The sequence below is a fragment of the Corvus cornix genome, chromosome 1A (assembly GCF_000738735.6).
Source record: "Corvus cornix cornix isolate S_Up_H32 chromosome 1A, ASM73873v5, whole genome shotgun sequence".
In the NCBI taxonomy this organism is placed as follows: domain Eukaryota; kingdom Metazoa; phylum Chordata; class Aves; order Passeriformes; family Corvidae; genus Corvus; species Corvus cornix.
This window is the reverse complement of record NC_047057.1, coordinates 7,107,771-7,134,814: the sequence shown is the minus strand read 5'-3', so window position 1 is coordinate 7,134,814 and position 27,044 is coordinate 7,107,771. Positions and strand designations below refer to the sequence as shown.

The 27,044-nt window shown below is 39.0% G+C and overlaps 1 long non-coding RNA gene across 2 annotated transcripts; it reads right to left on the bottom strand.

The window, feature by feature from the left end:
* Positions 1–1,873: 1,873 nt before the first annotated feature.
* LOC120411943 lies at positions 1,874–25,789 on the bottom strand. Of its 2 annotated transcripts, none has more exons than XR_005604539.1 (2): positions 8,578–25,789; positions 1,874–4,371 (listed from the first exon to the last, which is right to left on the bottom strand). It is a non-coding gene; the product is annotated as an uncharacterized LOC120411943 (long non-coding RNA). The 2 variants fall into 2 exon arrangements; XR_005604538.1 differs by lacking the exon at positions 1,874–4,371 and adding an exon at positions 5,906–6,998.
* Between the last annotated feature and the right edge of the window lie 1,255 nt (positions 25,790–27,044).

Genomic DNA, 27,044 nt, shown 5'->3' with positions numbered 1-27,044 from the left:
AAGTACTCTGACATTACTTCAATTCAAAGCCTTTAATCTTTAGTAATCAAATTCCATTATTTTCCTTTGGCCTAGAAAAATGCAAATATTTTTCATTAAATATACCTCTTGAATACTTTTTGCAGGTTGCTGTAACTCTTCTGAGCTTCTTCTGAGTTCTCCTCAGGATTTGTCAAAATTTTCATCACCAGTTGGGGCTGTGATGTGTAACTCATCTAGGTCACACAAATTCCTCATTGCTTATCCTGGGAGATAGGTGAGCTGAAAGGTGCTTCATCATCTTTACGTTGTGCAAGTACATTATTCTTGCCTGTTTACAATTATGGAACAGAAATATTTATTGACTGCTTCTGCTTTCTATTTGTGTTGTTAATTGTATCATCTCCTTCTACAAATTACCCTGCATCATCTCTCGTGACACATCTAATCTACTTCAGGAATGCTGCTGTGAAGGAAAGCAAAATGTTCCCTCTTGCTCTTGAGTCTTCCAGCTGGAGAAATCCTATCAAGCTTAGTGCAGTGTCTCAGAAAAAAAACCCAAAGCACATCCAACAAAACCAAAACCAAACGAGGACCTACCTGCTTTGTTGCTGACTCTGTGTGTTAATACATCTGATCATCTTTGCTCTCTTGCTGTGCTTTTCTTTGCAGAATATTTTTTTCCTCAGAGATTCAGCCATAAAAGCAACATCATGAAAGCTTTCTTGGGATACATTGTGCCTTTGTATTAAGACTTCTCAGTAGCCTTTGTCATATTTCAAGATTCTCTACTCCCAAATGCAAAGTTATCTTTAAAGGTTTCTTGCAAAAGTTACCAAGGAAACAGCTAATAAAAGTCTTTGTCCAGATAAGCTGGAAGTTCATAGATATTTTCTTCTTCCATTTGTTTCCTTGCAATAAATGTAACTTTTATATAAAATCAATTTTTTCTTAAACACTATTAAACCTTTATAAAGATAGTTTTATCTAAACTGTAACAGAATAGAGCAGCAGTGATAAGAATGTTAGTTCCTGTGTATCCATATATTAAAAAATGTTGCTGAGCTCATGTAGATACAGAACTGGAGAGATCAAGTAATTTGCCGGAAGTCACATGTGAAAGCACATTTGGAAGGCAGGACATGAATTTCTGTCCCACAGCCCAGAATGCTTTCCACAAGGTCTTGGGGTTTTTTTTGTTGTTTGATTGTTTGTTTGTATTGTTTTTGTTGTTGTTCTTGTCATTTTGGGGGTTTTGTTTGTTTGTTTTTGTTACAGATGTCGTGATTCTTTGAAAACATTCATCCTTATGGACAGAAAATGTCATCCTTCATGAAAGAACTGGAAAGAAAAGAAGAGGGGGGAAGTCACAGGGGGAAAGTGGTCTGCTGCACTTTTTGAACCCAGCTGTAAACCAAGAAGAAAATTACACAGAAAAAACAAGTATTCATTTACCATTAGAAAAAAAAAAAAAAGACCATTTTAAAAATCCAAATTCAAGCTGCAAGGATCAGACTGAAGCACATTTCTCCTCAAAGGTTCAATAGCTGTAATATTTATCTGGAGATCATTACTTTGCTTCTGAGAATGAACTGAGGACCAGCAGCTGTAGAAATAGATTGTCTCCCTCTTCTCTTTAATGTAACTATTTATTTAAAAAGAAACACAAAAACAAATCTTAGTAACTGATAGCAAACTTTACAAGTGCCCTCTAATTGTTTATTTTGAAGCTGTTTACTCAGGAAGCAAAAGGGTGTGAAAGAGAGAGGGAACATTTTATGCTGGGGGAAAAAAATACAATGTTGAGTCAATTTATTTCCATACGGAGGCAATGTTGGAAGGCTCCACTAAGTTGCCTGGCACTAGCTGGCAGAAAAAAATAAATGAAAACACATCTTTAAGAACAGAGCTTTATTTACTGATGCCCATAAATGGAGCAGAGATGGAAGGTGTTCAAAATTTCTGACTGGCTGATTGTCACAACTGACTGTTTTTCACATCCAAGTGTTCCACACATTGATATACACACCCTGCCAAGACCCAGGCTGCATCTTTTGAGGAGTCAAAATTCTATAAAGGCACAAAGCATGCATTTCTAACACAATGTATAGTCATGAGTTTAGGTGCATCATTTATAGTAAATCAGTTTTCATACCCATTGTGGTGTTGTGTTTCTAAGCAGGTTTGCTACCTGACAAATTAAAGTTCACTCTCTAATATATGATGACAGTGTTAAATGACTGCTTTAATAAGCTTTGCCCAGAAATGTCGTTCCTGTTTTGATAGGCACTGATGGAACTTGATCTTGAAATTTGAACAAATACTAAAGGAAAGGCTTAGAAACCAATTGGTAGTACAGGCACAGTTTGGAAATATTAGTAAAGCGAACACACTGTCTGCTGCTTTCAGTGGTTGCAAGTACAACTTCAGTGTTTTCAGTAAAATAGTGACACTTCCAGGTATTATTCAGAAGCATAGGATCAATTTCTTGCTATATTTATGTGCTAATTATATCACCTGAAGTAATAATTAATCCATCAAAATTCATTATTTTCCCCCTAAATCTCTGTTAGTTAATGATGGTTTACAATATAGTACACACTCATCTATAACAATAACCTTTTATGTACAAACAACACAAAGATAACTATGTGAACCTGCTCTTGGGTAAGAGTGAAGTCCATATTATCAAATCTCTTGAGGGCTTTATGATCAGTTCGAGATGTGAATGCTCAAATCAAAATATCTTGTTGTGATTTAATGTTCTGAGATTAGGTGCTCCTTAGCTGATGAAGATTTTTTGGTTTCTATTTGATTAGTCTGAAATTGAAACATGTGAGTTAGTGGATGACAATATGTTAGACAATGAGTTAGTGTCTAAACAATAAAGCCTTGAACAATTATAACTCTTAATAGCAGGATTTTAGTACTTACTGTAAACAGTGAATCTACAAAAAACTAGGGGTTTTTTATTTGCTCTCCTCTACTCATTATGCTTCTCTCACTTCCAGGTTTGATTTTCTCATCATACAAATGGAAAACAAGTTTTCCCTCACAGCCACTCACTCAGAGCCCCTTTGGTTTCTGACTGTGGGCCTTTCTTTGTGACACAACACCAGTGACAACAGAGGTTGTGTTAGCCAAACCGTGATCTAATCTCCTTTTCAATTCTACCATTGTCCTCAAAATGTGATCTCAGTGACACCAGGATAAATGTCTGTCAGATTTTTTGTCCTGAAGGATATATGAGTGAGGGAGCAAAACCTAAAAATTCTGCTGTTGCAGAAATGGAGTTCAGGGTTTATTATACCCAGCTGACTTTTGTTAATCTGGCTGTAATTTTTCATTCACCATTTCCACATTCAAAATGGAGGGGATTTCATAACTATTATTATTATTATTATTATTTCTTCCACATTTTTTCTTTTTGACAAATCTTCAACACATGCAATTAAAACACTTGATCTCCTTCCCTCCTCTCTCCCTTTTCTAAGCTCTAGCAATCAGGACCTATAGCCATTCCCCTCCTTTCTGCATCTTGCTAAATACACAAACATACTGTTACACAATAAAGAATGTCCCCCTAGAAATAGATACTGTGAGGGTATGTGGTTAGGACACATGTTGAAATTGCTGCTGAGCAATGGGCAGCATTCACTGTTATCACAGTTACCATTGTTACCTATTGTGAATATTTTCTTTCACTGTGAATCACCTCCACAGCTTTTCTTTCTCACTCCTCTTAGAAGTCCCTCTGGTTTGTTGATATCTTTCTAGGAATTAAATGTTTAGAACAGACCAGAAACCATTTCAAATGTAACATTTCAGGAGGGCATGAAGGATAAAAATTAAGAGCATGTAGAACTATAACAAAGAGGAAATATGACTTTGAGACTGGGTACCGTTCATGTGTTGCTGGGTGGAAACAGATCACAGTGGACACCCACACACCATATGCTGTCTACCATCATTCACAAGGGCTTCCAGACACCTCCCACCATCCAAGGTATTTGTCTCAGGTTCCTTTCCACTCTTGATGCATTAATGCTGCCACTTTGTGGTTTAAAGCTTTTCTCAGGCACGCCTCCAACCTGCTGTGATTTGTTCCTTGCTTGTCTTTGCTTCTTCGCTTTACTCAAAACCCTCAACTGCCATGTTCTTAAAATAAATCCAAGAGACAGAAACACAGTCACATGCTCAATGGAAAATCTTCTTCAAGATTCTGGAGGTTCAAAAAAGAGTTTTAACGTTCACAGAAATTCAGCAAATATCTATTGTGAAGATAAGTTTTGAGTACTTCAAACCCGCGTGTTCCAACACTGTTGCTGCATCATCTAGAAATATGATGATTTTCTCTTCATTTAATGGGTGGCAAAACAACACCGGCCTTATCTAGGTCAAGGACACACAAAAAAATCATAGTATCATTAGAAATCAGGCTGCTGCACTGTAGAAGAGGTATAAAAGTTCCCTGTATGCAATCATGAGTAGTTCTGCCTCCAGGACTGGTATATGAAAATAATTCTAAATGGGCATCATAAAAACATTACAGAATAAATTAAATTTTGTATGTTTTTCTTGCTCAGGAGAAACATCAGTGTTAATAATAATTTGAAACCTGATTGATATGAAAGTGATTAAAATAAATGTCATTAATACCCTCAATGCTTAGGCCAGACTAAAGCAACCTCAGGGTAAGCAGAAATGTCTAAAACTGACTTCTTTAAAATGTCTTTTAAAAACCACAGTAGTTCTTTGGCTAAGCAACTTTTCATCTCATAATTAGAACTAGAAACTAGAAATAACTCAACAGAAAGTCAATTCCATCACCCTGAGATTAACTCAGTTGGTGAGAGCATGGTGATAATAACACCAGTCATGGGTTCAATCCCTGTATGGGCCGTTCATGTAAGAGTTGAACTTGATGATCCTCATGGGTCCCTTCCAACTCAGAGTATTCTGTGATTATGTTTAACCATGGTTAATTTTTATTCATTCATAAAATCGACACTGGACAAACCATTGAACGAAATATGAGCAAAAGTCATTTGATAACTTTGTAACTGAAGAGCCCACAACAAACACTTTGACAGCTTAGGACCAAGTTGAGACTATTTTAATTGATGATCTAATGGTCTGTTACTACCACGCACGTTCCAGGTGCCCACTCAAAGCAGGATGTGATGGATTCCAGCTGGATACCTGACGTGCTGGTTTGTGTCAGCTGTCTTTCCACTCATATTCATCAGCTGTCCCCCTAACACAGACTCTCACCAAAGGTACAGACTCTGCAGTGACATGAAAGAGGCCTTGGAAGGAGTAAAGTTGATCTGAGTCACTGTGAAACATCCCAGATAAGCCTGGATTCCCCATTTCTAGGTGTTAGGAAGTGCAGGTGATGGCATTTGGATTTTGACCTTCAGTTTCTTAATTTTCAATGATCTAAAATGAGATTTGACCTCAGAATTCAGAAAATGGGATTTGAGCAGGTCTGAGGTTTTTTTCTCACCATTTTTTATCCCAAAAAAAAATTGATTTAGAGCTTGAAAAATACCGTATGCACTTTAATTTGCATGTGTCATTCTGCTTTGCATTGCTGAGTAGTGACTGCAGCTTTCTACTAAGAACTTTTGCATTTAATTCTTTGATTGCTCAGGCTGCTTACAAGAACAAAGACTGTCTTTTTTTATTCCATTAAAGATTAATGGAGTATCTTCTACTTCATAGCAAATAAATTAGTCAATTGTTGTTATATTCCCTCTCTAATGATTTTTAAGTATTGGGTACACACTTTGACACAAACTTGGGATCTGTTGCTTGCATCAAACAATTAGGAATAAATAAAAATATAATTAAAAGTATACATAAAATCATAATGATAAAAGATAAGAAACCTAATAAAAATAAATAATAAAAATTATACAGATAAAGTATTTGGTATTATTTTATTAATCTCAATCAAATTAAATACAAAATTTTATGTAGTTCCAATTTGACATAAGCCAAGAAGCTTATTCTGAATGTCATCCTGTTGATGAATTCCTTGGGAAAATGGTTCAGCTGATAAGAAACCAGTGGTGGCATCAAAGGAAACTTGTCCCATGAACAGAAAATTTGATCAGATGTATTATGGGTCTTAAGACCTTGGAAACAGATGGATTACAACTGAAATCTGGTATCTAAGTAAGGATTCTGAATGCAGCTTCAGATTTTTCATGCTTCAGTTTTGATGTTTAATATGAGCTGCCTGGAAGTGGATTTATTTATTGTAATATAGAATTTTCTGAAAATCAGGATCTTTTAGAAGGCAAAACTGCCTGCCAAACTTGTAATTGTCAAAGTTCTGAAAATTGTCTGTCTTCCATTACCAGAGTAAGTATATCTTAGTGCCTTTAAATAGGTCATTTTTGCACAGATCTTCAGAAAAACATTCAGAAGGAAACCTCCCCTGTATCGTCAGAAACTGAGACAATACATGGAGGTGGGAATTTATCACATTTTGGCATTTAAAGAAAGAAAATTCATCGTTTTCCTCTTCAGATGCTTGTGCACAATAAAACAAACCAAAGGCTAAGTGTGCCTCCAGAGAACCACGTCTATGGGAAAGGTTCAAAAGCCGGAGAGAGAAGAGGAAGAAGAAAACACAATTCTCGCCTTAATGACATGAAAATGAATCACACATTTTAAAATCCAGCAGTCCCTTTTTGATTCTTGGCTGCAGTTTTCTGGTAACACTTCTATCAGTCACATTCATTTGAAGCATGTGGCTACACGTATTGGAGATACGAAGACACAGTTTCTGCATTTGCAATTTCCCGTCTTCAAAGTGCTTTTCATTTTTATGATAAATCTGGAGGAAACCTTGTGATGTGTGAAAGATATTTCTCCCTTTTTTTTTTTTAACTCATCACTGTTATTTTCTTTAGTTTCTCTCTTAGCCAGGATGCTAATATTTATTTGCTTCAAAGATGTCTTTCAAGCCTAATGGAGCCAACATCCAGTATCGCTTCCAGTAAAGCCTTAATTAAATGCAAATATCAACCATTATACTTCAGCAAAAGGGGAAAACTCATGTAAACATTGAAACATAAAAGCTTCTGTTCTTCTCTCTTAAACTGAATGGACCTGGACAATATATAATAGGACCCAAGAACCAAATTAGTATAATACTGAGTCACCCTTATTGACCTCCATTGTTTTCAAATATAATTCAGTTTTGAATACTCCTTAGTCTAAAAAGATAATTGCAGGGAGAGGAAAAAAGACCATATGAAAAAATATTATTTATGTGCAAGAGACCCCTGAGGCAGCCTAAAAAATCCCCAAAAAGTAGAAGAGAAGGATTGTTTTATGTCAGAAATATGCAAAAACCTAAACAGACAGTGTGTGGGCAAAAAAATGTTGGTTGCACACATTCATTTATTTATGTATATAAATAAAAATGGAAATATAGAAACTCTTCTAAAGTATTATGGAAAAGCAGAAATGTCAGTTTAGGTATTTTGAAGCTCTTCCTCTTCATTCTATTTCCCACATACATAAAGGGCCTGCACATGTTCTTGAAACACTGTTGTGGCAGACTGGCAAACAATTGACCATGTAATGACTTCATACCTGGACCTCATCCAGAATCTCAATATAAAAGCCCTTGAAATGAAAACTTATTCAGGTCAGTGGTGCTTCACAGCAGTATGTGAAGGCATTTCATCTGTGAAATAGTACTTTCAGATGACAAAATAGAGAATGATCTGAGTAAACTGGAGGTTTGGTTTGAAATCAGCAAATGAAATTTAATAAAAGCATGAAAGATGCTGCATTTGAAAGAAGGAGATCCAGCACTGAGTTAAAAAAAAAGCTTCAGCTACAAACCAGTATCATAGCTAAAATATTACAGCAATCACATACATATTAAGGAGGAAAATTTTGTGTGATTTTTAAAAAGGTATATTGCTATGTGATGTGTTATTGAAGACTTGATTATAAAATAAACATGGAGGGGTTTAATCTGTAAGAGTGTGACAAAGATTGAGGTAATTAGAGAAAGTCCAAGGGTGACTGGAAAACAATAAGAGGTTTAGGAGCACATACTAAAAAAAATTGGATTTATTTAATCTAGAAAAGATTAAACAAAGCTATGATTCTAATCTTCCAGTAGTTATTGTTTTTATAGTAACACCAAAGAATGATCAATTGTTCAGACAGTTCAATAGTGGTCAAACAAGAAGTAATTGTCTTAATTTGCAGAAACAAAGATTTAGGTTAGATACTAGGGAAAACTTTCTAAGTATAAGGAAGCACTAAAATGAGTTGCCTGGATGAGATGCAGTATTGCTTTCCTCTGAGATTGTAAATCAAATATCTGTTAGAGGTGGCCTCACTACATATTACTTGCCTTTTTTAGTGCAGGGTGTGCAATTAGGAGGCTAATTAAGATCCTTCCCAGCTTTACTTTTTGAAGATTTATAATCCATGAGATCATGGGCTCTGATATATATACCCTTCTAAAGACGTGTAACAAAAACTGGCACCCTTAACTATTTTTTTTTTTTTGTTAAACAAGTATCTAATGCTTATAGTTGAAGCAAAAAACTTACTTACTTCTTATGCTCCAAGAAGCATTATTTTTAACTTCAGCTGGATTTGGCTTCCTTTCTGTAGGAGGTCGATTGCACAAAGTAGTGACCTATTGGCCAGCTCCCAGCAACACAAAAGCCAAGCTCTGCTTGCTGTGTTAGAACATTAAGTAGATATCAAAATTAGCATGAACAGAGATTTTTCAAATTCCCTCAGAGACCAAACACCCTGAGAGAAGTCAGATACCACTGTAAATCAGGATGCTACACACCGAGGCAGTATTTTTCCTATCCATTAAGTTCCTCCTGCAAAGGAATCCTACCTTGCGTCAACCAACAGTGATGCCTGAATATGTGGGAAGATATTGCAGGATATTGCAATTCACAGAGATGAGAGAAGCAAGTGATTTCTGCCGCACTGGTTGGGAATCAGATTACTGCTGCAATAATCTTGTTTTCCTTGAGTGAAAGATGGAGGCTGAAGAGGAGAATGGGACGCTACTTCCCAAATCAGGCCCTTGTCTCCAGCCCCTCTGCTCCATGTGTGTACCCCAGGCAGAGAATACATGAACATCTCAAGAGCCGAAGAATATAACCTTAAAACAGCAGGAAAAAAGACAGGAAAATACATAGTATAAACTTGGAGGGGGCAGGGGTGGGGGGGAATGGTTCTCAAGTGTATTAAAATCTTCAGATTTCAGTCCCTGAGGCAGTCCTGCTTTGGGTACCGTTCCTATGAAAATGCCTCAGACTTGCATGAATATTGAAGAATCTGACTCTACCAAAAAAAACAAAAAAAAATAGTTGCTAGCTATGTAAGTTTTAAAATACTGTCTATGTGTTCTACATCTCTTCTGACAGCTCTTCACTAATTGTTTGCCGTTACAGCCCAGTATTTTACTGTCTGTGGCACAGGTGGGAGCTGAGAGTGAGCTGCCCTGAAATGGGATTGTCCTGCTCATGGTAACCTCCCCAAATGCTGCCGTGGGCTTTTCCTGATGGCCTTGGGGTATGAGGGGCTCTCTGAGCCTCAGCAGTCAGGCCTGACCTCCAGGAGGATCAAGGGTGCTCTCAGCACCTTTAATGTGGCTCTAAAAAGGAGATATCAAGCATCAGATATTGGAGACCAGTGACGGACTGCTCCACCATGCCCATCCTCCAATATTTTGATGACTGTTTCCCTGATGTGACCAAAACCCACTGGTAAAACACTTCCCTGTCATTCACACAGGTCTGGGCTCATGTCCAAACTGTCCTGCAGCACCTCACCAGTGCTATGGATCTCATTACCTGGAATTGTTCCTAGGGCAGTTGGGATAGCACAAAGAGACCATTATGTCAATCATTGCTCACACCTCCTGCCATGTGGGTGGCACTCAGTTCATTCACCAGGATTAGGAACTCAGGTACAGTGACATTTTGGTTTTTATTTGTAGTCACTATTTCAGGATCTAGCTGTAACCAGCTGCTCTGCTGGCTCTGTGAAATTCATGACCCACCTCCCCAAAACTTCCCAGAGTCCCATCCCATAGCTGTTAAGGAAGATTTCTGACCCAGCAATTCCACACATTATGCTACATACCCAGCATGAGCACTATTATTTCTCAGTGTGCAATCACTGAGGTGAGTTTTGGGAAGTGCTGATGTGCAGAGAAATATCTTCATCCATTCTTTTTTAACATCCACCTTGGATGCTGACAGCAACAATCAGCAGCCTCATTCATGTGCTGCCTCTTCTGAAGAATATATACAAATGGACCCAGAATAGAAAGTGCACTGTCAGACTCCATGGACAAGGTTTGTTAAATATGGTGAGGGCATAGAGTTGCCTCTGTCCCTTCACCTCTCTTTACTCTGCATTTTGCACTCTGAGAAGAGAAATTATGTCATCTGTTAATAAAGATAATTCCATCACTAAGGAATTGCCTCAAGGCACTAGGTCAGGTTCTGCAGTATTTCATCTCTGGGACAAATACCAGTGTAAATGGATGTGGAAGAGGTGTTATATTTCACAGGAAGACAAGGAAAAAAATTAAATCTGAGCAGAATATATGCGTTTTTCTTCTGGTTTTAGCTTGTGGAGTAGCATGAGTCACTTTTAGATACTTGCAATTGGTGGATCTGAACATACTGCAAGATTATTGGAATTACAGAAGCCTGAAGTGAGCTATGGATCAGGGTCAATTTGGTAGCCAATACACCGAAACTGGAACAATTTATCTTGGCTCTCATTAGAGGAAAGTGTGAACTCAGAGATCCATAGAAGTGATGGTTCTTTCATGCTGTGTTAATTGCAAAACACCTAATAGTTCACCACTGGAAATCCATAACACATTGTAGGAGTGCATGTTTCTACAGAGGGGTTTTGCTTTACCACTCACAGTAAAAAATGAAGTCAGTGAGTTAAGGGGAAACAAAATCTCTCAGGGTCCACGTATTTGCATTCTTCAGAATTTCTCTTTATGTGTTCATAAAGACAACTATTTTTCAAGACAACACCACTCCATTTTTAATAGAAAAAATGTCATATTTTATGGAAGTAGCAAAGAAAGGATACAAATTTGTTAGTATTTTGTATCTGATGTCTTCATGTCAAAGATGTTGGGCCCTGTCCTAGTCCTAGGCTATTCTCCAAGTCAAAACAAACCAAAACAAGCCTTCCACTCTCCCTGGGCATGGCCAATTCATTCTCTGACCCATGGGACTGAGCATACTTGGCTTTTCATAGTCAAGACTTTTCTACCAAGTCCGTCTGGATTTTTTCAGGAGGCAGTGGAGATAGACATCCCTCTTGAAGGCAACTCATACCTGTGTAAGACAGATGACTGGAAGACAGAAGATTAATTACTCTTTGGAGGTATTTCTCCCACTCTGTACTCAATATAGGGAGCCAAGAGGATGGATTTAATTTAGTCACCTGAATTTCAAGGAGATGAAGTTAGATTAGGTGAATCCTACATTTAATCTTTGTCAGGTTTTTCATTTCCTGCAGATAGTTCCATTATCTGTCAGATAATGGAGGTCGAATCTGGAGATGAAAGTTTTCTTTCAGTGGGACTTGTATGAGTAAAGCTTTTCACAATTATTTTAGCCAGAACTATTTTTCTCCTTTGTTTATAAGTTCTAGAAAAAAAAATATAGCTCCCACAATAGAAGATCTGCACTATTTCCATGTATCTATTTTTAGCTCATTATTTTAGGCTTTTTCTCTTTAACACAATACTCTTCAGCTTACTTCTGTGAGGGAATCCTTATTAGCCAAGGGGTAACCAAAATCTTGGAGATGTGGTTTAGGCAATGAGCAATGATATACAAATATATCATCTGACCCACAAAAACTATCTTTGACAACTATCAAATAACTTCACTGTCCCTAGTCCTCAGTGGGAGACAGTTTTAAGGAGAAACTTCCTGAGGGTACTCTTGGTCATAAAAGAGCTATGGTTGGTAAAGCTAGATAAGCCTAAGTGTTCCTGAAATTACAATGAGCATCTTCACTTGAGTTTAATCACAGAAAATGAGATTTTTGACAAAGTTTTCAGCCACCTTGTCACATTTCTTTTGTGTTACTTGGAAAACAAAAAAGTATTATGGCATTTTGCTCATCATTGAAGTGCGTCACTGAGGTCAAGCAAAATAGTTCCTTTCTGGTGAGAGACAGCTGGTGTGCAGGCTGGAGCTGTGAGGATAATGGATCAAGAGCAGGAAAAAACATTGGCAGTCACCATGGACTGCAGGGCTATGGGATGCTGGGAGTCGCCTCTTCCCACCACCAGCTGGGGTAGCTGTCAGCTGGGGAAGGACGCTTGGCTGGCACTGCTTCTTTTGGGTCCCGCCTGTTTCTTTGTCCAATAAATGTCTTTCAAATGCATGTGTCTGAGAAAATGAGAGCAAAATTTCATTAATTCATTCAAATTCGTAGACATTGATGTCTCAGGGAAAACACTCAGTGTGAGAATGGGCACAGCCAGCACAACAAAGTTCTGGGAGGTGGGAAGGAGGAGGTTTGGAGCACAACATAATCCTGAGTCTATGAGATATCATAGCTGCTTACTCTCTGTGATGCCAATGCTGCAAAAAGGGAGAGGGAAGAAATTGCAGAAGAGTTGTCTGCATGTTTGTCTTCTTCACAGCTGGAGAGGGGATTTGGGAACGCCAAAGATACAACTTCTCCTTCACCTTTTGTTGTTTCCAAATAATGGAAGTTGCTCTTCTGTTCCTCATTTTACTGTTGTGATTGGACTATACTGTTCACAGGGTATTTCTTGTCAGTGTGTGTATTGAAAGAATGATAATTTTGGAGGAAATAAGTCTCCTTTTTCTAGAATTTGTTTTCTTCCAAAAACTAGTCTGAGCAGCAAAGCACTTGTTCTGGCAGGGTACCGATGCCAGTCCTTTAATTTTCTGTGCATTTCTGTACTGAGAGAGAAAAGATTACTGCTTGCACTTAGCCTGGTGCTGGGATTGGGGATTATGCAGATATTTTGACCCTTGTTCTTTAACAGTTTAATTCCAAACAATGCAGAATGAATTATATTTTTGATGACTTTGTATATTTATTACAGTGTTGACTGTCTTCAGGTGATATACATATACTTGCGTGTACATGTATATTTACAGATACTTAAAACCTGCAGAATCAGACCCAAAAGCAGGCAGGTTTGATGACATTGCTCTTTCTTGGGCTGCACCACAGAACCAAACTTGTTGCTATGTTTTCACTCTCTGGGATTTGACATGAGAGAGCCACTGTTTGTAAGGGGGAGAAACAAAATGTCCTCCTCATCCAAATTTCTTTTTCTTGGGTTTCTTATTCCCCCACCCTCTCCTGACACAGGACAGCACCAGCTATCCAGGCTCTCTTTCCAACTGGTGTGTTGTCTGAAGTGACTACACAGCCTGTAACTAACTAAGCTTCAGGACTGAAATGCAAGTGGGTATCAAGAAGGCCAGAAGCAGGAAGATGAGTTTAGATGGTTGAACTTTATCCTTCTTTCTTGCAAGTACTGGGATAATCTCTTCGTTATAATAGAAGAATGAGAAGGAAAACTTCTCAAAAGCATTTCCCAAGCATACAAACTTTTGTTTCCAGGTTTCTTTCAACCTTGATAGCTTTACAGGTACCACAGGTAGAAGTGAAATACACAACAGTGGAGTTGCAGGATTTTTATTTTGAACCTTGTGCAGACTTGTCTTACATGGCTCCTTCTTTCCAAGAAGAGATTCTAACTTATTCTGAGCTTACCTGCTCATGCACAAATAAATGTATGACAGAAGAAAGACTGAGGGTGGATTTGAATGACTAATGCTTTGGGAAGTGTGAACACTGCTCTGCTTCTCACAGACATTAGAAAGCTGGCACCCTGCAGTCTTCCTAACATGACTCACGTTGGAGTGTGAAAAGGAAGGTGTTATACAGGTTCACCCATTAGAATCAAGGTGTTCAAGCAGGGAATTAGCTGCTGTATACACCAGTTCCTCATGGAACTAAGCAGGCACAGGAGCTGACATCCCTCTTCTAGCAGGTACCCTGACATGCTCTTCCAGTAGCTATTGAACCACAGAGGGTAAGCGCCTGCTCTCAGTGAAGACAGAGGCAAACCTCACACTGGGAATAATCCTGGACCTCTAGAAATACATGAGAATAAAAAGGTGACAGCCAAATTTTAGAGGGTGAAACTCTGCTGCCAACTCAAGACTGTATCAAAAAGCCATTTGGTCTTTTTGAGTGTGTTCAAAGACTTGTCAAGTCTCACAAAAATGTCTTTTGTTTCCGCACTCAGTCTAGCATTTACTTTGCCAATCAATAGTTCAAGGCAAGGACCTCTCATAGGCAATATCTGTGGTCAGTGGCTAATCTTCTGTTGCTGATAACTGAGGTGAGCATAAAATTCAGCACAGATGCCCAAGGTGGGCAGTGAAATAACATCAAATACTGCAAAGGCAGGTTATTGGTGAGATGAGGCAGCATAATTACTGCATTGTGAGTTGACCTGACAGGCATGAACAGGAATCTTGTAATCATTAAGGAATTCAACTAGACTCATTGTGTATCAGTACATAGGATTTTGTCAATAAATTCATTACAGACAAACCTTCAGTAATTAATAAAATATTCTGACTAAATGTAGAAATCTGGGGGTGAAATGAAAAAAACTGTTTACTAATCCACTAGAAGTCCCTCTCAGAGTTGAGCTATTTATCTATCTCGTGCTGGGTGTTTTGGTGTAACTCAGAAAGAATGAGCTTTCTTGTCTCTATTCAGTCTCCAACTGCACTCTCCTGAGACCTCCCCAGACCACTCACACCTGTCTCTGTCTCTGCAGAAGGTCTCAGCAGTAGCTATTTGTGTGATAATTCCTACTACGAACCAAATGGATGGGGCAGTGAAGCAGTGATAAACAAGATTAGCTCCACCATATGGCATCAGACACATTACTCCTCTAAAGCAAATTAATATGCTGACTGTGAGACTCTTGCGGTCATAACTCCATCTCTGGAATGCTTCTGTGTTTGTGGACAGCTCAGCACTATGGCAGCTGGTTGAGCTGGCTGACTCCATCATCCTCTCTATGCTGTCAGTGCAGACTATCCTTGCAAAGCATTCCGGTATCTGTCTCCAACGTAAGAGTTTTATTGGCAAGAAGTATGCACAGGAAAACTGAATAATTAATAAGAAAAGCATCCACAAATATGCTGGCTGGATATCAGAAATGGGTCTACCCCCAAAAATCAAAATACTTTTTTAAAGGGAAAAAAAAAAATGTTTGGTTAGAAATATTCCTGCAGTGTTTTTTGGGAAGTGACTCCCTAATTCTTCTTGATCCATTTCTTCTCTGCAAAAAATCTCTTTAGAGCAAACTCTGATTCCCATGAGGGATCATAAACCCATTCTCTTGAGGATTGTGCATTATGGGAGCTGACAGTCAGCAATGCAGTCAGCTGGAAGTAAAGAAGACCTAGAGAAGAAGGGTACCTGCATTCAGACACCATCAATCACAACTGCCATAAGGAATTTTCACATTCAAACTATTTAGGGCTGATGGGGAATTAGTTTTGGAGGTGATATCAAAGTTATTCATCTAGAGTAGACATGTTTTGTAAAAAGCTTCTCTTAAAAAGTCAGTTTTGCAAGGAGAAAAAGTTGTGCTGGAGATTTTCTGAGCTAAAAGACAATGTATCATCACCAAAGGTAGTCTTAAGTAGTCCAAGTGTTTGACATGAAAAAAACATTCTGGCACCTGCTCAGAATAAGATGAATCTAATACGTGAGATGCTAAATTAGTCTGCTAAAAAGCTGCTTAATTTTACTGGAGTACAGGTGGTATTCTATTCCAAGGATAGAGTTCATAAGCATTTGATAAAAAATGTTGGTAGAGGTAGGACTCAAAGGAGTTCCACCAGCATGGTGAAAGTCAGCTTCTTAGGCACTGGGAGAGAGGGAAACCAGAGCCACTTAACTCAGTACTGCCCCAATATTCAACCATTAATAATTTTGAAAAGCCAGCGCATGGCCTCCTATTCACCCAGAAAACCTGTAGAGGAATCAGGAAGGAACTAGAAGCTGTGTGAGTTGCACAGGGAGAAAGTTAAGGGCACAGACACCAAGAAAATCAGTCTTCAACCTCCCTGCTGTATCGAGGGTGGCCCATTCTTCCGCTATCAGGTGTGCAGCTGTCCCAGTATCCTGAGTATTGTGCATGCTGGGATGAAGGGTTCATAACCACTAAACACTTCTCAATACTGCTGTTAATATGAGCAGCTGGATCATGCAGTTTTTATACCAGAAGTATTAGACATATCGCAGAGCAGGAAAAGGAATAAATTATAACTTTTCTGAAGTTTCTGAGACGTGAAATCATGCATTATGAATTCTCCATAGATACATCACTACTAGCCATCTTCTGTTTTATTTCTAGCTGCAACACTTAGTTTCTGTGAGAAATGAATGAATATGGTAGCCAAGAATTTCCAAAGCAATGAGTCAGTTAAGACTGGCAAAGGAGAGAGGATGGGGAGCAATAGCTCCTTCCCCATTAGTATCACCTGGCTCAGAGTGCCTACTCCAAGCTGCATGATTGGTTAGAAATGCCAGCACACACATGGCTCTCCATCTTCCTTTCCTCCTGATCTACGGTCCAGACACATCCATCTGACAGGTTTCCATTTTTAAGTTCCCTAGTCAATTAATTGGCACATTCCTTTAGACCTCTCAGCTCTGGCATCCAAAGATGACAGTTATTTTCAGAAATCTGAACTGCTGTTTTTCTTGAGTAGAAAATTCACGATTTAAGAAAAACTGTCACAGTTGTTTTGCCTTGAAAGGAAATGCACCACCAAGGAGGTAATGGCTGAGTTTTTGCAGGTTTGTGTTTGCATTGCATGGGTTAGCTGCAGAGTGGCTGGAGCCTGTGACATTTGATAGGAAATTGGTAGGCATATTCAAAACAAGATGGGAGATCAGGACACTCCCTTATCACCCTGGTAGAGCAGCCTTTCCTGGTGATACGTTCAGAATTATCAGGCATGTCTGTATTTCTTGATCTCCTTTCTCTCTGGTTTTGAGTTCCATCTCAGGGAAAATAATTAACATTTACCGACAGCATCTTTTAGCAATTTACTTCTTAGGATTAAGGAGATTTGCTAGCCCAAAACCTCTGATGTACTCAGACACCAACTGTGCATAAAAAGAGTTATTCATTCCCCAGGCATGTCAGTCTGGCACCTTTCACCAGTGCTACATGCACAGAGAAGAGAAACATGGAATTACACTTCAAAACCAACAAGACAAAGGGCCAAATAGAAATTGCCCTCTCTTCCTCAAAATATTGACTTTTTAAGCATTACACCAGTTATTATTCCTAGCTTAATGAATGGGGGAAAGGCAACAGATGAGACTTTAGAAAGCTGAAAAAAGGAGTGAACAATGTGGGTCTCTACTGCTTCTCTGAGTTTGTATCTAACCATAACTTCAGTGGAGAAGCCGGACTCCTAACAGAACCATCCCAAACAGAGCTGAACTAGAATAAAACTGGATGCAGCCTGGTCTCTACAGCTTCCCACTGTATCTACTGCTCTGCTTCCAAACTGGATGATGAATACAGCCCTGAAGGAAGCCTACAGGCATTCCTCAAATTATAAGATAGATATAAGGGATTTATTGAGCCTCTTCCTCCAGCTTCTACTGAGAATCATTTACTCAAGGCAACCTTTCCTCTAAATATGTTTAAATTATGCTTTATTTAAGTTAGTTCTGCAACATCAACAGAACAATGTAGGACAGAGCTGGAGTTTATGGATCCCATTTTAACAGCACTGCATGGCAAGGGCTAAAAAGTGTTTCCTCTCAGACCTAGTCCTGTCAAAAGTTCCCTGCTGATGGAGTGAGGTGTTGCAGGGGAGGTTTGGCCTCCACTGAGAGCACCTGATCTGTAAATCAGCAGGCAGCTACAAAACATGGGATCTGCATGGGTATTTTTACGTTAATTTTCTCTCAGGCAAGAAATTACAATTTTAGAAGCACCCATGTTTATACCAATCTGTCATAAAGCTGTGCAGCATGAAGATACCTGAGCAAGTGCTGAACAACAAGCTTTATTGTGGAGCTCCACTGTGGCTAATTAACATCTAGAAGTTGCTATATTAGTCCGGGCAAACTGCCATGCAAACCTACTATACTGCTTTTTGCATCCAAGAAAATTGCATTAGAGCTACCTAAGGCAGCTGGAATGCAATACACTTTTACGGATGGAGGAGGCTTACTCCCACAAATTATTAGAGATGCAAGGCTCCCAAAAGCCTAAGTTCTACTCTAATGTAAGAATAAGCTTAAGGGAGCAAGGCATTTCAAGAAATTAATCTCTACACAATGTTTATTTACTAAATTCTCACTGTATTATCCATTAAAAGTCTTTTAACGCCTTGTCTGATTTAGATAAATACTGTTTGTGCTTAAGGACTATGAAAACAACCCATGAGAATCCCAGAGAAAGGTGACTCCTTCATTGTAAAGGTAACTTGTATCGTTAGTAACTGATGAATATTTTTTCATCTAGCATTCCCTCCAGGAATGAACATGGTTTTTAACACACTCCTGAGCCAAGGTCCTACTACTACCCTTTTTTTCTGCCCTTGTTTTTAAGGGTGATGTTATTCCTCCTAACTCGTATCTCCACAAGTAGCAAAGAAATTACCCCCTGTAATGGGCTGAAGAAGGTGATATTTATTGTCTTTGAAACTTTAGCGATTGCAGGTTTCATGATCACTCCTGAAGAAATGTTTATCCTCAAATAGCTGAGACAATGCAAGTTGTTCAACGGATCCTTGTGTGGGAGTATGTTAAGGAGAATAGTTCACTGAAGCTTACAAATATGATGAGCTGTTTTAATAAAACAGCAGAAACAAGAATTACTAATGGAGGAGAAGGGATCTGCCTGTCTTCTCTCTGCCAAGATACTATCAACCAAAATTAACAACTCCTATTTCAAATCCCAGTGTTTCAATGAAAGGATTAATCCATACCCATGCACAGCTGTGTGAGACTGTCTTAATCTACAGGACTGATCAGAGCCTGGAAGCAATTCCCAGCATCCATTCAGGACATGAGGACTCTGCTGGAACAGCAAGCAAAGGTGCTGCAGGTAACCAGCTGCTGGTTTCTGAGAAATGAAGCCGTTGCTGCTGGGAGCTGATCCAAACGCTTCACTTAATTTGATAAAAGCTTTCCAGCATTATCGCTATCACTTACACTTTCTGTTACTATAATGCTGCTTTCAAGTGCCTGACTTAAATGTCCCAGTATTTTTCAAAGAGTGATGGATATATTTATTCATTTATTTGATAAATAAGTATCTTGTTTGCTGGAGCTGACATATGTTACTCTTTATATAATAAATTACAAAAAGACACAGCAGCTACCAGTGGCATCTAGGAAAGACACATTTTAAACATCTTTTTCATACTCAGAAGAAGAGAGAAAAAATTTTTTTGAGTGTGATTCATCTTTCCTACTATAAATCTGTCTTAGAATGAGTTGAATCCTACTCCCAGCGTAAACAGTCTACCTATCTTGGGTAGCATGGCTATTTTTCTACTTAGAATTTCCAGCACAGTAAGTCACTCAAACCACTACAGTGCCTTTAAAACCAGTGTTAAGGCTGTTTGCTAAGTCATTGAGGTAGGAAACATAGTCACGGACCCTGATCGCAGCATGATAAGTGCTGTACAGATGCTTACAAGCATACAGTGTAAAATGTAAAGCAGGAATCAGTAGATGGACAGGAGAATGCAGAGTAGCAAGGGATCCTGTTAATTAATATGATGGAATGTTATCACAGCACATAAAAAGTGTAACTACAGCCAGCCTCTGTGTACATCATGACAGAAAGTTGTTTTAAAGATCAGAAAATGACATAGCAGATATTCAAAGACTGCTTCCAAAATACATCCAAGCACTCTTGAATGCATGAAGGGATTCGATCTACCCACCCTTCTCACTCAGGTCTCTGAGAGCACCAGTGTGAAAGGAGAAGCCCCACTCACTTTTCCTGAAATGTATCCCATGGAAGGAGCCTTCCTCCGGTGTGCAGCTGCACTGTACAAAGGGAAGGTGGCCAGGCTGCCCAGCACACCTCGGAATGGGAGGCAAACCGGCTGTGGCCATCCTCTGAGTGCACACATAAGCTCAAGGTAAGAACCCAGCCTCAAAAGGCCCAAGGACATTTTGCTTGCCCTCAGCATTTTTGTGTCTCTTAAAGCAATATATGCAACAATAACATCACATCAGTCTGGAAAAAAATAGACAAGCTTCAAAATGTTTCTATGCCCCACAGCAGATCTCATTTTTCAATTAGATCAGTCTAATAAGACTCTCTAAACATTATTTCTTTGGCATCCATAGTCTAGATTAGTTACAGCACCACTGGTATTACTTAACATTAGGTATTACTAAACTGCTGTTTATAAAAGATGTTTATGAGCCCTGAAACAAATCATCTGAGTGTTTTAAAGGAAATATTTTATTTTTCTATTTACTCCAAATAGCAGATTGATGCAGAAGTTGTAAGGGTTGATCTATATTATTTCACTTCTGATAAATAAAGTATTATTTGTGCTCTAAATTACCTCATTTGTCATTTAATACTGGTATTTTCCAAACGTTTTATTTTATGGCTCATGTAAGCAGTAAAAGAAACACCAATGCCTGCTTTTTTTACCTAGATTTGCTTGACTTAAAGAATAGTAAGGGACCTGTAATATTTTCAAGATGTAATATTTTCACTACTTCTATTTGTTACTATTTCTAGTTAATTTCTCCTGAGGTTTATAATTTGGGAGAGTTATGAGGGATTTTGAGGGTTTTTTTGCTCTAAGAAACTTACTCGCAAGGTATATTTTTTTTTACCTCTAAACTGCATTTGCAACTAAATCTCCAAGATGACACCAATTTATTTATCTTAGGTAAAAAGAAACATGAAGACAATGCCTAACAGCAGCAGGACACAGTTGAAGAAGAGTATTGTGATAAATACCTAGCTGAGTAGCAGCAAATCTAGTGCTGTGTTTCCTCTTGGCAAGCAATTTAGATAAACTGCTGTCTATCCTAAAAGATCATGGTCCAAGATTTCAGATGGCGTAAAGGGACATCTTCGCAAAGTTCAGTGCAGTGGATAAGACTGTCCAAGAAGTTGGCAATTTAATATTGGATGTTTTTTTCCTATCCTTAAGTCTCATGTCCTAAGTGCTCATGTCCTGGTAACACCTCAGTAAATGTCATACTCTGGAGTGTTTGCCTGAAGATGTGCCTGTGCAGCAGTGTTCGTTCCTGGGGCACAGACTGGTGTGCAACAAGGAGGGTGTTCTATAACAGGGAAAATAGCCCTTACCTGCAGCCAGATGAACCAACACAGCACCTTTCCTGCTGCCTGGATTTGAACAGGAGTTTACAGATTCATGGGCATCATAATTGTGACTTAAATGTTTGTGAATAACAGCATTCCTTTCCTACCAGACAGCAAACTGAGTGTAGACCCACTGTAACCCACAGTAATCTATAATAAGATTTAATGTTCAAACCAACAGTTTTCCAGCTCTTATGTAATTGGAAAAATGCAAGTCATTTCTGTGAATAAAGGACTGTTCTATCAGGCACCTGGTTATCACCACAATATTGCTGGCTTTCCATAGCTGGTGATTTGTGTTTTCATACCATACACCAAACTTAAATGCAGCTTTTAAGGATGAATGTGAAATTACAGCCTTTTTGAATGTGTTTTGAATTATCCTGGATAATTGTTAGGTCAGTATGAAGGATTTTCATGCTCAAAAACAAAAATCAAGCCAAATTTTCTTCTAGTATGACTTCTCAGAGTTCTGCTGCAATGAACTCCCCAAAGTGTCATATTGTTGGTAATATGAGAAAATAAACTGTTTCTGAATCGAAAATGTTTTCAGCAATCATTGGATTAGGCACTGTTTGAAGCTCCAGCAGATAATAAAACATGACTGTAAATGATTGTTTCAGCTTTATCTTTCAAAAAATCAGTCAAAATGCGGTTTCTTCCAAACAAATAAAGAAAGTATTTATAGCAAAATATACTCCCTAATGAATAAAATGTACAGTCAGCCATAACCCCAAACATGTGCCAGACTCCATTCATTTTTTTCAAGGAAATCCATGGGTTGTTTATAAACATACTGAACCAAAATATTTAGGTTATCACTTGAAAGGGTCTCTCCGCTGAGATTAGGCCAGGAAAGTTTAAAGCCTAGAGGTTGTTCTACAAATATCTGTGTATGTGTCTGTAAATATTCTAGCATTTCCTGTAATTAGTGTTGCTCGATACTCCCTCTTTCAGGATCTTTTATTAGTGTCTCGTAACTTTGCTAAACATCTTGATTAAGGGTCTTTCCCTGCTAGGGCTATCCAGGCAGAGTCAGAACTAATTTGTTTGAATCAAAACAGCTAAGCCTGTACTGAGAATACTGTTGTTCCAGAGGAAAAAAACCATATTTTTTAGAACGATTAGATAGTTCCAGAATGCTTTGTAGAGGGATTTGAAATTTGGTCTATTCTATTCACTGTATATAAGAAAATCTACAAGGAGATGAGCAAATTAGAAGACCTGGGGGAAAAACCCAACCGTTCATGGATGCTTAAGAGAGATTATTCTGAGCCTAGCAACTGAAATTAGCAATAGCACTCTCTCTCCTGAGCACACTTCAGTCCCAGCAAGGATAATTTGTGCTTGAGTGTCCCATTCATCACTTCCCACACAGCAAACAAGTATGACCCAAACACTTCCTATCTCTTTGGCAAGTCAGTTTTATCTTCACTTTTCCTTGAGACTTCCCTCTTTTCTTACATTCTCACATATCTGAACCCAGCTCAAAGCTGTTATTGGCCCATCCAGTACTGACCTACCCCCACACTTCCTTCCCCTTCCTGGTCTTTTGGGCCAATCTTTTTCCCTGAACAACTGCTATGATTGCTTCTTTCCCTAATACCCTAAGATCTTTCTTTTTTGTACTTTTATGTTAAATCTTATTCCCTTTTATCTGCAGCCCTTAGCCATCCTATCTATACATATTCCAGGTTCCAGATTCTCATGCTACCCCCTATGTACACCAACAAATGTACTTGCAACAATTTTCCAAACAGTCTTACTCCCCAAGCCTCCATCCCTTCCTGGTACTTTGTCCATTTTACACAACCTCCCAGTCCCAGCATCCACTTAGGGACAATCTGTTCCAGACTCCCCTCCACATGCCCAGACACACCAGAATTTTTTACCTAATATGTGCATCTGGATTTTGTTTTGTTTGTAATTTTTCTCCTTTATTCTGCCAGAGTCCAAAAAGGATTATTGATGATGTGGAGGACTTCAGCTTTCCGAGTAACATTTAACAAGACTGTAGGCAACTGCTCTTATCAGCAGAGATGATGGGTAAATGTAACACCAGATGGTGTTACCAGGCCCACCACACTCGCAGAATTGTGGGTGTGTACGTGTAAACACACAGGCATGTACACATGCAAACAAATAGCCTACTGTGTACATGCAAATGTTTTCTTCACACTACTTGCAGCAGAATAAGCTTTATCTGTCTAGAAGGATGCAGCTGCCACTTGCCCTGGATTTGTTGATATACCAGAACTCTTTGGCATTGCTCCACTGATGCAGAGAATCACAAATGCTGGCTATACCACTTTACAGCTGCTTTCCATCATCTGAGATGCACCACACGGAAAGCTCATTCCAGCAGATCTGGTCTTATCTTTATTTTCAGACATTTGCAATCCTGATCATTCTGTCCTTTCCCTGATTAGCCTTATGTAAATGGTCTTTAAATTTTAGATGATGAAACAGATTTGCACTGTGATTCTTCACTCTGAAAAGTGAAAGTCGTCCAAGAAAGTTTCCTTGGAACATGCCCAGGTGAAATTATCCTACCCTAAAAAATGTTATGAAACATTTTCAGATCAGTATTTTGTTATTAAGAAGAGGCCTTTTCTTCTGATAACTTGTAGGAGGAATTAACAGCAAATTCAGAAGAGCTGGATATGAAAGTCATGATGCAGTACAGTATTAACTAGGTTTGGGGACTGAATGATGGCCCTTAGGTCAATTTACACATACATTGTGAAAAGTGTGGCAGATATCTAAATGGAATCTGTACAGATACTCACTTTGATACTGAGAGTTTCATGTTCAAACTGCTGTCCACCAAGACCTCCAGGTTCCTTTCTGCCAAGCTTCTTTCCACTGAAGAGGCTATCATCATATGCTGGTGCATGGGGGTGCTCCAAGTGCAGGACTTCACAACTCCCTTTGTTGAACCTCATGACATTCCTGTTGACCCATTTCTCCAGCCTTTTGAGGTCGTTCTGGATGGCAGCATGACCCTCTAGTGCTTCTGCTGCTTCTCCCAGTTTGGTGTCACCAGGAAACTTGCTGAGGCTACACTCTGCCTCATCATCCAGAGGTTTAACAGTACTGCACCCAGTACTGGTCACTGAGGAACTCTGCTAGCCACTGTCTCCAGCTAGATTTGTGGATCACCACTCCCTGGAGCCAGACATTCAGTTTTCAGTCCACCTCAGTCTACTCACCCAGTCTGTACATCAAAAGCTTCTCTATGAGGGTCTAACGGGACACGTTGTCAAAGGCCTCACTGAATTCCAGGCAGACAACGCCCTCTGCCTTCCCCTCATCCAAGAGGTCAGTCACTTCACCACAGATGTGTGTCAGGTTGGTCAAGCAAGGCTTCCACTCAGTGACGCCATGCTGACTATTCCTAAGGATTTTATTATCCTCACTGTGCCTGGAAATGGTGTTTAGCTGTGATCCTAAAATCTAAATTCAGCAAAGATCTCAGGAAGATAAATTAACTTTGAGCAAAAACACAACAGTGCGCAGTTCTGTCCACGTTCCTATTAATTCATAACAATTCAGAGACTTACATGCTGTGTAATTCAAGCCCTCATCCAATTCAAATATCCACAGGAAAAGACAATTCCAAAAAATCCTGCAGTTAAAAATATGGGAATTAGTATATGTCACAAAGGTAACGAAGGGGGATAGGTCAACTTAGTGCTTTCAATCACTTTGTCCCACATTGTATATAGTAACTCTTCTCTTTTTGTTTCCATTGGAATAAGTGCTATGAAAACATAATGAAAGATATAAGGCAGCATTTATAAATGCGGCTGCAACTTCATATCCTGCAGTCCAGTCTTACCATAAAACTTTGAGCCTGGTGTTTTGAATAGGTTTTTAATACTCATTGAGCTGCAGATTTTTTGCCCAGAACATCCTGTTGTAAGGAGGAAACCTCTAGAGCTGAATATGCCAGCCTTCCTAGGGGTTCTGACTTCCAAGTAGCCAGCTTTGTTAAACATCCAGGTGGATTATGCTGTTAGCCACAGCTTGAGACAGGCTCCCAGGATCTGAGAGTCTGGAGCAATCAGCAAAAAAGGCACTCCACATTTCAGTGGGTTTGCAGCAGCTGAGGCTTTCTGCAGTTCAGTCTAAAAGTCCAGCTCCATTCAAGTATCTTCAGGGCTTCCAGGGTCCTTGAAAGCCTTTTCAAGAGCTGTGAGCTTTAGTAGCCTTAGTGGACACTGTGAGAAGTTTGACATACTTGGTCATTTTACAGCTCTTACTGCAGCCGTGGAACTAACGGAAACATCCAGCAGACAGCTTGCAGGCTTAGTCTCAACCTGCATCAAGCTAAGTCCTAAACAAGAAAGAAAAAAAAGTGAAAGAAGGAAAAAAGTCACTTCTGAGGCAGAATTTCCCTGGCTGCAGCATTCACAGCATTCTGGAACCCTATGGAGGTGGTCTTTAATCCAGCAGCCCAGAAACAGTAAATGGAGATAGGAGAGACACCTCAAAACAAGCACCATTTCTTTGTGAATAGACATCGTCCCCACCCCTAAAGTAAGCTTTAAGCATCACTTCTGAGGCAAGTAGGGATAAGGGTTCTGTTGAGATCTGCTTTAGCTACCTGAGTTAAAGGCTCCTTCCAGCTTTTTATTTCCATCTCAGTCATCTGCTAGTGGTCCCATTTGCAGCAAGGAACCACCAGAAGGAGCAGTTCAGAAATCACTTTCCTGATAGTACTAAAAATTCCTCACACATGACAGATGTAAGTTCATCTCTCTCAGCAAGTAGGGTCATTTGAGCCTAAACAGGCTTTCTACCTCATCTGAATACACCTAAGTTATTGGAAAACCAGAAACACTCTTCTTGCTCTTTATCCATGTATGTGGGTATGTGAGGACTGCTGCTACACTGGGCTAGGTTAGAAACTTGTGTTTTGCTTGTTACCCCAGGTGATGTGCAGCCACAAGATTCAGGGATCTTCCCATCACTTTCACTGTTTCACTGGTTTTTCATATGCTGGGTACCACAAATGTATGGACTTGACAGACTCTTGCAATAGGAAGCTGAGCTATCAATGTCTTCAGTCATCCACTGGTTTAAGAACATGGGATCTTAAGATTAATATCTTTGTCATGTGTATCAGAGAATCTGATCGTTTTACATCTTGGCAGATGTGCCATTTTGGAAATTAACTTGTGGATGGTCTAAATCTTACTGAAAGTCTTTGGGGTTTGTTTTCCCAAATGCTTCAGCCGTATTTAAATATAGACTTCTAAATCGCGTTGGCATGTCTAAAAATTTTGCTGAGAAGATCTGTGAAATATATGATGTGTATTTAAAAATGGCAATGTGAAAGTTTGCTGAAGCTATAAATCTGTCCAAGTTTCAGAAGCTAAGAACATTGTTATTGACTAGCTAGGCAGAGTAAGATTTAAATGCCAACTTTCCTCAAAAAGAATTCAAGACACCTTCAAATCCAGCTATTTACAATTAATTCCACATAAGTTCTGTTAAGAATAAAGCTGGAAAGAAGACAAATCCTATATATGGGTCACTATTTGCTTGCAGCTTTTTTCAGAATGAGAATGCTGGTTTTCACATGTAG